Source organism: Amblyomma mixtum, chromosome 8 (assembly GCF_055824585.1).
Source record: "Amblyomma mixtum isolate Tamu chromosome 8, ASM5582458v1, whole genome shotgun sequence".
In the NCBI taxonomy this organism is placed as follows: Eukaryota; Metazoa; Arthropoda; class Arachnida; order Ixodida; family Ixodidae; genus Amblyomma; species Amblyomma mixtum.
Window position 1 is genome coordinate 114,358,479 of NC_143019.1, and position 11,831 is coordinate 114,370,309.

Here is an 11,831-nt window from a genome sequence, read left to right on the forward strand (position 1 = left end):
CAACCTCGTCACAGCTGATGGATGCTTTTGATGTTATTAGGAAGTTCCTGGGCTCTCACGATGACGACGTTGCGATGGCTCTCATAACAGAGTGTGAGAGTCACGTGACACCACTGCTGGCAGCAAAACGCAAGCAGAGAAAGCTTACGGACTTCTGGAAACAATTTTTTTTTTATGCTGAAGTCGCCTGTAATTTCTCGACAACGAAATTCCGCGACAGCAAAATTATTTATATGCCCCGCAGATTTCGTTGTAGCGGGATTCCACTGTATATCAGTCACTCGGAACGCCTGTTCTTGTGTCTTTGTTGTCTTCCTCTCCGTCGTCGTTTTGCGATCGCATTTGTAGTTGTACGCTTGAGCAACAATGTCACGTCGACAGAGCTACGCCACCGACTTCAAGCAACAAGTGATTCTTTTTGCGGACAACTCGAACAACTGTGGCTCTCAGCGCGAATTCGACATAAATGAAAAGTTGACAAGAGGTTGGCAGAAACAGCGGGACCGACTGTGTGCTTGCAATAGGCAGCGATGCGCTATTCACGGGCCAGCAACCAGGAGATACAAAGGTCTCGAAAAAAAATTGAGGCTTCATGAGTTACTATACATAAAAGCAGTGATGAGAAGGACTGTGCAATGTACAGCAGAGAAGAACGGGCGTTATTCATTTAAAATTCACATGAAAGGTTGCTCATCGATCATGACGAGAATGAGCGTTGGCAACGTCATGTCTATGCACTAAATGCACAGTGGTTGAGAAAATGAGAAGTTGGAGAGAACTTTTATCCAAAGCAACTAAAAAAACAAACAAGATAACGCGCCATTCGTAATGCACTGCCATCAGACAAAATAGCTTTGTTGTGTGGGGAACAGCACTGAATGCTGAAGACAGTGACGATAGCAATTCTTTGCTGGATGCAAGGCACAATGATCTCTATGGATGCTCGATGTATAACACTAAAAAAAAAAAGCTTTTTCAAGTACTGCACTGCTTTTGCATTTCAATGCACAATATGTCAAGCAAGCGAGTTTCACAAACAGCCAGAATGCATTCAACAGTTTGTAATTAAAACTGCAATAAAATACTGATGTGCACTAAGCAATTTCACACAACCGACCCAAGTTATGAACTTTGCAATACACTAAAAGATTACATTGTTTGTCATCGACACTAATCACAGTACTTTTCGTTTCAGCAGCCAGGACTGTTGCAGCGTGTTATCATGAACACCTTATGTGAATAGATAAGACTTCTTTGACCTTATGTGAATAGATAAGATAAGTGATTCTTTTTGCGGAGAACTCGAACAACTGTGCCTCTCCGCGAGAGTTCGACGTAAATGAAAAGTTGATTAGGGGTTGGCGGAATCAGCGGGACCGACTGTTTGCTTGCAACGGGCAGCGCTGCGCTCTTCACGGGCCAGCAACCAGGAGGTATGAAGCTCTCAAAAAGGAAGTGAGGCTTCATGTGGAAGAGGAGCGTGCAAAGGGTCTCCAGGTGTCATGAGAGGACATACAAATGAAGGCTCGGCAATTGGCACACCGAGATGGGATGGGTCGGTCAACGTTTAAAGCGAGTCGGGGTTGGGTGCAAAAGTTTGTGCGGCGCAACAGACTCTCCTTCCATCGTAGAACAACCATCTGCCAGCATTTGCCAGCAGAGTACGAGGAATGGCACATGGAATTCATATATGCTATACGTATCATATACGTATGCTACGCCAGCTTTAACATTTTCTGGCAGTTCTTCTTTCCCCAACACATAAGCAAAAGCTCCACAGACCGATGGCCATGGACACCATAGACATTTTTGCTTTTGACTAGTACGGAATTTCACCATGAGGGGGCCACACGGTGACATCAAAGATTGCAGCACCCAGCTCAAGTGGCGTGGCGATTCCGCCAAGAACATTTTATGGTCGTTCTTCAAAAAACATGTTTTTCCGTTTTTCAAAAGATAAGGGTAGACATATTCAAATGATTTTTTTTTATTTCTCAGTGAGCCCAATGTATAGGGGTTGACCTATACGCAAGCAAATAAGGTACTTTACGGCTTTGTGGAATGTGGGCACCGGTGTGCACCAGTGGCTCCTTCGATTTAAACCAAACTCTTCTCATTGGCTCTAATGAGCACAGTTCCTCTTGGCTAAAGAAAGGGTCCTCATAATGTCGGGGAAGAGTACTTAACCCTCGAACGACCAGCATATCATATATGCTACGCGGCCTTTAACAATTTGTGCCGGTTCTTCTTTCCCCAACACATAAGCAAAAGCAGCACAGACCGATGGCCATGGACACCATAGACATTTTCGCTTTTGACTAGTACGGAATTTCACCATGAGGGGGCCACACGGTGACATCAAAGATTGCAGCACCCAGCTCAAATGGCGTGGCGATTCCGCCAAGAACATTTTATGGTCGTTCTTCAAAAAACAAGTTTTTTCCGTTTTTCAAAAGATAAGGATAGAAATATTCGAATGATTTTTTTTTATTCCTCAGTGAGCCCAATGTATAGGGGTCGACCTATACGCAAGCAAATAAGGTAATTTATGGCTTTGCGGAATGCGCGCGGTGCTCGCAAGTGAACAACCTTGTGGGCACCAGTGTGCGCCAGTGGCTCCTTCGATTTGAACCAAATTCTTCTCAATGGCTCTAATGAGCACAGTTCCTCTTGCCTAAAGAAAGGGTCCTCATAATGCCAGGGAAGAGTACTTAACCGTCTAATGACCAACGTGTCATAAATGCTACGCCGTCTTTAACAATTTGTGCCGGTTCTTCTTTCCCCAACACATAAGCAAAAGCTCCACAGACCGATGGCCATGGACACCATAGACATTTTTGCTTTTGACTAGTACGGAATTTCACCATGAGGGGGGCCACACGGTGACATGAAGGTTTACAGCCCCCAGCTGAAGTGGCATGGCGATTCCGCCAAGAACAAGGCAGGCACTACAGCTGCCTCATCTCAAAAGTTCACCGCCACCTTTAAAGCTAGTGCGGCCAGCAGAGGCAACAATTCTTGACCCTTTGACAATCAGGCAGACTCGCTATAGCAACCGCCGAGTTGTTTTTTCAAGGGGCGTGCGAATATTCGAAATTTCGAATACGAATCAAATATGCTTCATATACAGCTCAATCATACTCAAGAACATCTGAATATTCGCCAGCAATTGTGTACCGCGCAGCCTTTTATAATTTCGACCATGGCAAAGCTACAATATGGTGGACTTACTACAACCACCGAAAAGTTGTTTCTTCTAGGGGTGTAGGAATATTCGAAATTTCAAATACAAATCAAATATCTTTTATGTACAGTTCATATTGATAATAGAGAATTTCTGAATATTCCCCAGCAAACATGTACCGCACTAACTCATAAATATGACCATGGCAAAAGCCCCAATACCTGGACAAATTATCCGACAAGAGAGTTTTGAGGTGCCAGGAAAACAATGTAAATGAGCCCTTTCCGCTTACTTCTCCAGCGTGTTATCGCGTGGACCGATCTCATTCGGCTGCTGTGAGCTCATGCGAAATTCCCCAGGTGGGCTTCCTTACGTGCGACACCTCATGTGAACAAGATGGCCAGCCACCCGCTCTGAGCAATCGCAGCGAGAAAGCGCGCTAGTTCCATTCTTTCATAATATGGGGGATATGTAACGCCCATACCCATGGCACTCATCCTGTCACCTTCATAACTCTCCGAGCGTGAGCTCCGGCATCACGTTTAGGTCAACCATGATGTGCGGGAAAGCCCACTTGTGGAACTTTGCATGAGGCTCCCAAAGAGGCGCATTGGGGTGCCACAGCATGGCAAGGAATCCTGTAAAAATCCAACCTACTGCATGGTACATTATAAGCGGCTACCACGGGCGTGACAATAGGAGGGCACCTGTTGCCAGGCCAAATAATAAATAGTCTGGCTGCGTAGTTTCGGTTTCTGAGCTCCGCCGCTGGCCAGCGACGACGGCAGCTGTCGGCCTAGGCATTCGCCGACCGTCCCGACCCAGCTGCGCGTGGCTTTCGGCAGCCTCAAGTGGTGCGTTGCTCATCATATCATTTTTCTTTTTAGAAGCAGTCTCGCTGTTACGACGACCATGTGCATTCCCCTCGCTTAGGCAGAAACATTCGCTCTCAAGATGAACATCTGCCATTTTCAACAATTTCCTCGTGTTTTTTTTTTGTTTGCGTGGTATGCTTACTTTTATCCTTTGCTCATAATTTCGTGTTAAATGACTGTTAATTTGTTTGATTGTATTTGCTGTAACCTACTGATTTGCGCGAGCCATATTTTTGTTCATTTTGTGTTACTTGTAACTGCTGTTCTTTTGTCATTTTGTCTATTGTACCCCACTCCCCTCTGTAATGCCCTCGGGCCCTGAGGGTACTGAAATAAATAAATAAATAAATAAATAAACATCGAGGGCTTCATGCACAGTTATGGGTGGCTCCGCAATTTCAAAAAACGGTACCACCTCACTTTCAAGAGGATGTGTGGCAAGAGCGGTGCCGTCGACCGGACCCCTGTAGCAAATTATCGCTCTGAGACTCTGGAGTTGCTGTTGCGCCAGTTTTCGCCGGACGATGTTTTCAACGCGACGAGTCAGCTCTCTTCTAAAAGATGCTACCCGAAAAGACCCTTTCTGTTTCTGACAATCCTTGCCACGGCGGGAAGTACAGTAAAGAGCGCGTCACCGTAATGGTAGGCAGCAACATGTCGGGGACGGGGAAGCTTCCCCCGAGGTGTTTCAAGGGCGTGAAGTCGCTGCCCGTGTGGTATGAAGCCAACGCAAAAGCATGGATCATGCAGCAGCTTTTCAGCAATTACATCTGCAAACTCGACAGGAAGTCACAAAACCAGAAAGTACTACTCTTTGTAGACAATTGCGATGCACGTGGGCACATCCACGATCTCGATTCCATCAACTTGGAATTCCTGCTGCCCAACACCATGAGTTTACAGCCCATGGACCAGGGTGTCATAAAAAATTTGAAGGTCCTGTACAGGACACGCCTCTTAGCCGCATGATCCTCTGCATTGACGTCGGCAAGCAGTATGCGGTTAGCCTTCTGTCGGCATAGACATGCTTGCGGATGCCTGGAAGGCGGTGACCCCTGTCACTCTGCAGAACTGCTTTCGGCACGCTGGATTTGTCACACCTGATGAAGCGGATGCAGTGGCGCCCCGGGATCTGTCGCCGTCCGATGTGCTCCCTACTGACGCCGAAGATGTTCTTCGGGACCCGCGAAGTGGTGGCATTGCGGTTCCGGACACCGTTTCATTTGACACCTTCTCAGATGCTGGCAGTGCTGTGATGACATGCGCAGAACTCGACTTTTGACAAGATCGTTCGTCAGGTTTCTGCTGCTCCGCCAAACGATGATGACTCAGAGTCAGAAGATGGCGCACCAATTTATTAGTTCTTTTCCGCAGTCTGAAGTTCCCTGTCATCACGAAAACGCAACCCACAGGGCCTGGTTACTAAGTGCCCACACCTGCTAGCATGATCTTAGGCTTAAAGAAGAAAAAGTATAAAGAAAAATTTTTCGAACAGCGCCTCCCCTTAACATCCTGAAACGACACATGGACTACAAGGGACGCCGTAGATTCATTTAAACCACATGAGGATTTTCAACATGCGCTGACATCGTGGAGCACACAGGCAACTTTTGAGTTTTGCCATCACTGAAAACACGGCTGCTATGGGTGGGACTGAACGCGGGACTTCCAGCTTGTGGGTTTAATTGGGGAGATAAACCCGTTCTCCCCGTTCAACCGCGGCTGACCCAGTTCAAAACCGCGCGAACCCCACCTCGTGGTCGCGAGCGCTACCGAGCACTCGCCGACCAGCCTTGCTCTGCGGTAACAAAGGAACGACACATTGGCCGACACAAACAAGCCATTTATTGCTACACCAACAATAACGCCAGCTAGCAACAGAATACGCTGAGGAATCGAGGACGTCCAACTCACCAGCACGGTTACGAGCGAATGTTCGCCCATGCTAGGGCAAAGGGGAAGCTCCGAGGCTGGGCGGGACGGGGTGGCGGGAGCATGTTCCGACTACGAGGCGCCCGCGGCGAAGAGCGGAGCGGCATGCGACATGTCCGCGTGCTTCCCCGGTCCCAAGGAGAAGAGACCCGTCTCTCACCCACGCGCGCGCAGCAAAACGCCATCCGTGGCGCTGGTGTCGCTGCGACGCAAGCGCCCTCCCGTTAGTTAAAGTAACACAACTGCGGGTGCCTTGTGGGGGAGCTAACCACAGGGGGCGAGTGCGCCCCACAAGCTCAGTAGCTGAGCGCCCTAACCCCCAAGCCAACTTTTCAGAGCTTGTCAAACAAACCCTGCAGGGATTATCAATCACTCCATTCCGAAGGTGCACATCACACTTGAGAGTCGGGAAAGAAAAGAAAGAATTGACTTTTTTTCTGGTGGCTAAATATGTTTGCGCAAAAACGGTGTAGGATGTGCCACCCCCTACCAGAGGACAGCCAGAAACCATCACCAGGTGTAACACGCTGTCAGAAAAAGCAAGTTTGTTATGTGCGCAGCTGTGTAGATAGCATCCAGAAGGATTAGGGAAGCGCCTTTGCCTAGTCTATTCTGAGAATAAAACACAGAAAGAGGCCATACCTTCTTTGAAAGCATCCGCGAAGCACCTCCCCACTTACCCTGGAAGCGGACAGTCCCTGTCCACACTGTGGGTGATGCTGGCAGTTCCTGTTTCCACTCCCACAGAAGTGGCACGACAGGTAGAGTACCACCTGCATTTCGAACAAATCAGTCAAGCAACAGGCCACAGCTCTCAGTGTTGCTGGAAACACCATAGCTAGAGACTCCAGATAAATTTCAAAATCATCCGCAGTTGTTTGACATACGCTGAAAACTTGGAAAACAGATGCACTGTTGCCATCTCTTTCAAAGCTGACATTGCAATAAAGACACAAGGGCCACTCAGCTTCAACCCAGAAACTGAGCCAGAGGACAATATCATCACAGTCAAATTATCTGTTCATTTCATGACAGTTCATTTGATGCGTAGATTAGGATTATAAAGGTGACAATAGATTTGCTGCGTGCCCATCTTTTTTTTGTCCCTGCCTCCTTCTGGCATCCCACTACAGTCACGACAAACCAATTAGCCTGAACATTTATCCTAGTGAACAGCATAGGCAAGTTGCGAGGGTGAGTTAAGACCCGTTTAAGTGCAGAAGAATCCTGGTTTATAGTTCAGCTTGTAGCCAGTCCATGCTGCTGTTCTCGCAAGAGGAAGGTCCACTACCTTTATTGCCGTTTCCCCAAGGCAAGGTGCCTAGTAACAAGTATTGCTGACTGCCCAAGCTTCAACTCGCAACAGCGAAACAAATTTGCATCAGTTCTAGCAATTTTCTCACATAAAACGCCTGTACACATAGACGCACACGTCAACAGAATTCATGGGGACAAGGGGAAATGAAATTAGATTAAGAAAAAAAAAAATTACCGACGATTACATTACTTCCTAATGCGAAATTTGAGCGCAGCAAATAAGCTGTTTGCAATTTCGGCTCGGGCGGTGCACATATACAGATCCGCCGCCACCGATCTGGCTCTCTGATTGCCACCGCACAGGGGTTGCATTGGAGGAGGAGCGAAGAAAGGAATTAAGTTCGAGCCGGCGCTTTGACAACCGGAGACTCGCAGGAAGAGGGGGGAGGGGGGCGGCGTGTACACCCAGCGGCAAACGATGGGGGCAGAAGCGCGCGCAGCAAGCGGACAACACGATAAAGGGAGGAGGGAAGAGATAGCAGCGACTGACTGATGCCGCTGACGCCGATAGTGAGTCAACCCCAGCTGCGGAGTTGGTTTCAGGGATAACGCCGCCGATGCCGACACAAACAATATGATACCCTCGCTTCCGCAGCGCTAAGAACCAGGTCTAGCCGTGGGAAGGTGGTCACGTATTCGTCGACGTGCCGGGGCCTACGTGAAATAACCGGCGCGTCGGCAACTGAAGAGCACCCTATCCGCCACACAAGAACAGGGGGGGGGGGACCCTTTCCTCCTCTTTCTGCATGGCGGCGACGGTGTTCTATGCAGTCACGTTATCTTGACTCTCTAGCGGCGTCAGCGGCATCCAGCGGTATCAGTCGGTCGCTGCTAGCGCTGGGGGGATGAAAGGGGGGCGGAGCTGGTTACGAGGCCGACGACAACGCCGACGACGACGCGAAACCCAGGAACGGACGCCAAAGAGCTGCGCTCTAAAATGTCTAACTAATGTCTTTAGCTGCACACCAGGAGCATCACAAACCAAGGGCAACAATGTGGACATAATTTTTCGAGGCTATGCAGCTACAATGCAATTTAAAGAGTGCCTAGACATACTTGATGCATTCAATGAGTAGAGCCAGAGCATCCTCCTTGCACATCAGGGCCGTGGAGTTTGGGTCCTAAAGTCACTGCAAGTTTGTACCGAAGCCAAGCTTCCACACGCCTCAAAGCAGGCCGGGGTCCTGCCTGAACCCCGTGAACAACAACCACAGCCAGGAAGGCTCCACAAGCCGAGGTCCAACCACACTAGAAAGCCTCACTCATAGAGAAGCAATGTACGACCCGACCTTGCAAGTTAAGAAGACAACGTGGGCCCATACCCTCACTTTGATCTCTCGAGGCACAGATCCCTGGAGGCGCTCACTGACTGGCTGAAGCAGAAAAGAACAATGTGGCACCGCAAAGTACCGTTGGACCAGACATGAAAATAGTTAGGTGGATGTTGTTACCAAAACACGCTTGAATCAGCGACCCTATTTCTTGCTGCATAGCGCCTGATGCCACAGACGCAATGACAGCACTGATGGTCTCAAAGGCACATCCATTATAAATGGTTGGTTGGTTGGTTGGTTGGTTGGTTGGTTTATGGGGTTTGACAGAAACATGGGCATGACAGAAACATAGCATCAGGCATGTTTAGTTTATTAGTTTATTGGGGGTTTAACGTCCCAAAGCGACTAAGGCTATCAGAGACGCCGTAGTGGAGGGCTCCGGGAATTTCGACCAATCTGGGGTTCTTTAACGTGCACTGACATCGCACAGTACACGGGCCTCTAGAATTTCTCCTCCAAAGAAATTCAGCCGCCGTGGCCGGGATCGAACCCGCGTATTTCGGGTCAGCAGCCGAGCACCATAACCACTGAGCCACCGCGGTGGCACATCCATTATAAATCAATTACCGACCACGTCAAGGCAACTTATATTGAGACCACAGCTGCACAGCAGCTGCGATCAAAAGCAACAGCCAATAAAAGTTGATTCTTTTAGCTAATGAGCAAAATTATACATCCAGATGAACTCTATAAGGTTGATTTTATTAGCAGATAGATTTTGGTCCCGATGCACTGAGCATTTACTCGGAAAGCCAGTTCACAAAGCTGCAGTGCTGTGCAGGCATTTTTTTTTAACCCAAAGACTCCACCACAACAATTTTTGTCGCAACTGAAAGCCACAACTGATTCCACGGCCTTAACCAATCAGTGAGTGCTCCAAGCCCCTCGGGTGACCGAAGTCAGTACTTAAACCACGCTAACGATTTTGATTTAAACTGCTCCCTTTGCTGCATCCTGCAACAAAGCCTAGCACAATGTGCATTTGATGTGAAAGGAATCCACAGACTCCGAGATGAACATTATGGACGCGAAAGATGGCCCTCGTTGGGGCAATGTGTCTGACAAGTTTGGGTAAAGAAGCCAAAGAAGAGCATACCCTTAAGTACACGCATCTGCAATAACATGAAATGCACAGCACATGCAATAAGTCTGGCAAGAAATGCACCTGCAACTAAAGCAAGGTAAAAAAAGCTGCAAACGAAGGACTGTGAATTTTTAACAGAGTTTTAATTCTGCGTACGTAACCATACGCAAGAACCTTACGTACGTAGCCGGATTGCGGGCCCTCCACTGCGCATGCGTCGTACGCAGCTCGAGTCTTACGTATTGCGTATCCGCCGCGTACGTACGCAGACATCCTGTCCTCTGCGTACGTAACTTTAAGACATCTGCGTGTTGCTCTCGTTGGAAACGAGAGAGCGCGAGACACGTTTTCAAACATGGCAGCGAACCGGGCCGCAAACGTTAGAGTGTACTACAATAGGTTGAGTGCCGCGACCCGCGCCAACGCGCATGCTTTCGAATGACGCTCCGCGCGCGGAAAGCTATGCGGGGGCGCTGCGGTCGAGGTGGATTGGGAAGCGCCGGCCGCGCCGGGTCCCACTCGGAGAGATGTGCTGATGGTGGCATGAGTGCAAAACGTTGTTTGTTGTGTTTTGTAATGAAATTCTTCACTGAGATTGGCTGAGATTCACTGAGCGTGGCTGAGATTGTGAGGTGTTTAATATGCCGAAGGACCGGCATCAGCACTGCTACGCGCCTGGTGTGGAAGCCAACTCTCCTTGTTCAGCGTGCCAAAGGACGAAGCCCGTAAGAAGCTGTGGGAAAAGAATCTACATTGCGCCGACAAGCCGTTGGATAGCAAGTGTGCTGTATGTGAACTGCATTTCGAGGACCGCTATATTCTCCGTGAGTACGTGCACATTGTGGGCGGGAAAGAAGTGTGGAGTGCCGACGCTCGCAAGTGATGCAGTGCCTGCAATACTGCCAAATGCCCCTAAATATCTAAGCAAGGCGGCCCCGGTCGAACGTGCGCCTCGCAAAAGTAAAGCGTCTACAAAGCTGCAGGGTGCAAGGCGAAAAAAAAGGAGGGAAGAGAGCCCATGCTCGACAACAGCTTTACAAGATGAACTAGAAAGCAACGATTGTGGCTCGCCAAGCATTGATGCGGATAATTCGAATCATCTTAAGACTCCGTCAGCCAAGTGGTCATTACACCATTTCGAAAACTTCGAAGGCACCGTATATGCGCTCACACACCTGGAGGCGTGCACTGGAACAGTGCGCTCGGACAGAGCGGTTCTTTTCAGCCTCAGTCAAAAGAAGGATGTCTCCTTCAAGGCATTTCTCAGAGGGAAACAGGTTTCCGAAGGAACTGTAAGAACTGTGCCTGAAGCAGAAGAAGCCCTCCTTCATGCCTCAAGTTTAATTACATGTTCTGGTGCCATTTGTGCGTCAACAATTTTGACAGAGGATCTTACAAAATCACTCCTGCAAAAAACAGATGTCAAGCAGGGAAGTTTATACAGCAAAAAGTGCATGGTGACAACAACAGAGGGTAAATATTGCTTCATCACCTTTATTGTCAGTTGCATGGATTTGGGCATTATTTTCATGTAATGCTAAACAGGGGGCTCGCTACAGGCTAAAAATCTAAAAGCTGCAAACATTCCCTGTTGTCAAAGAGCTCGAATCATTCTTTTACAGTGCCTTTACTGCCCAGGGATAGAAGCACTAGTTCAGTCATTTCATTACCTATTCCTTGCTTGCAGCATATTTGTTGACTAACAAGATTGTGACTGCACATTCTTTCTAGGAATGCCCTGCATGTCCTGTCGCTGCGAAAAGCTCTTCTTACAAGAATCTCCTGGCTGAAGAATCAACGTGTCAAAAAGACCAAGACCGCTGCGCAGAAGCTAAGGTCCACTTTAGAAAAGCACCGGCGGCTGTCCAAGAAGGTGTTCAGCCTAAAGGGGCAAATTGAAAGAATGAGATCTAAGAATGCCACTATGGAAGAAGATGTACTGAGGGAGAAACTGGCCATGCAGTGTGTCGAAACTGTTAATGCGACCGTCGTGTCGGCTGCTAGGTTCGACGGAACGCTTGTTCTTGCTAGAGTTTCCAAAGCTTACACAAAGCAAATAAAAACTTGCATTCGCAACATGACGCCGGCATCGATTCAGACTTGTC

General features: G+C 48.4%; 1 pseudogene; it reads left to right on the plus strand.

Annotated features, from left to right (window-relative positions):
* Positions 1–5,083: 5,083 nt before the first annotated feature.
* On the plus strand, positions 5,084–11,352 carry LOC149334015 (uncharacterized; annotated as a pseudogene).
* The last annotated feature ends 479 nt before the right edge of the window (positions 11,353–11,831 follow it).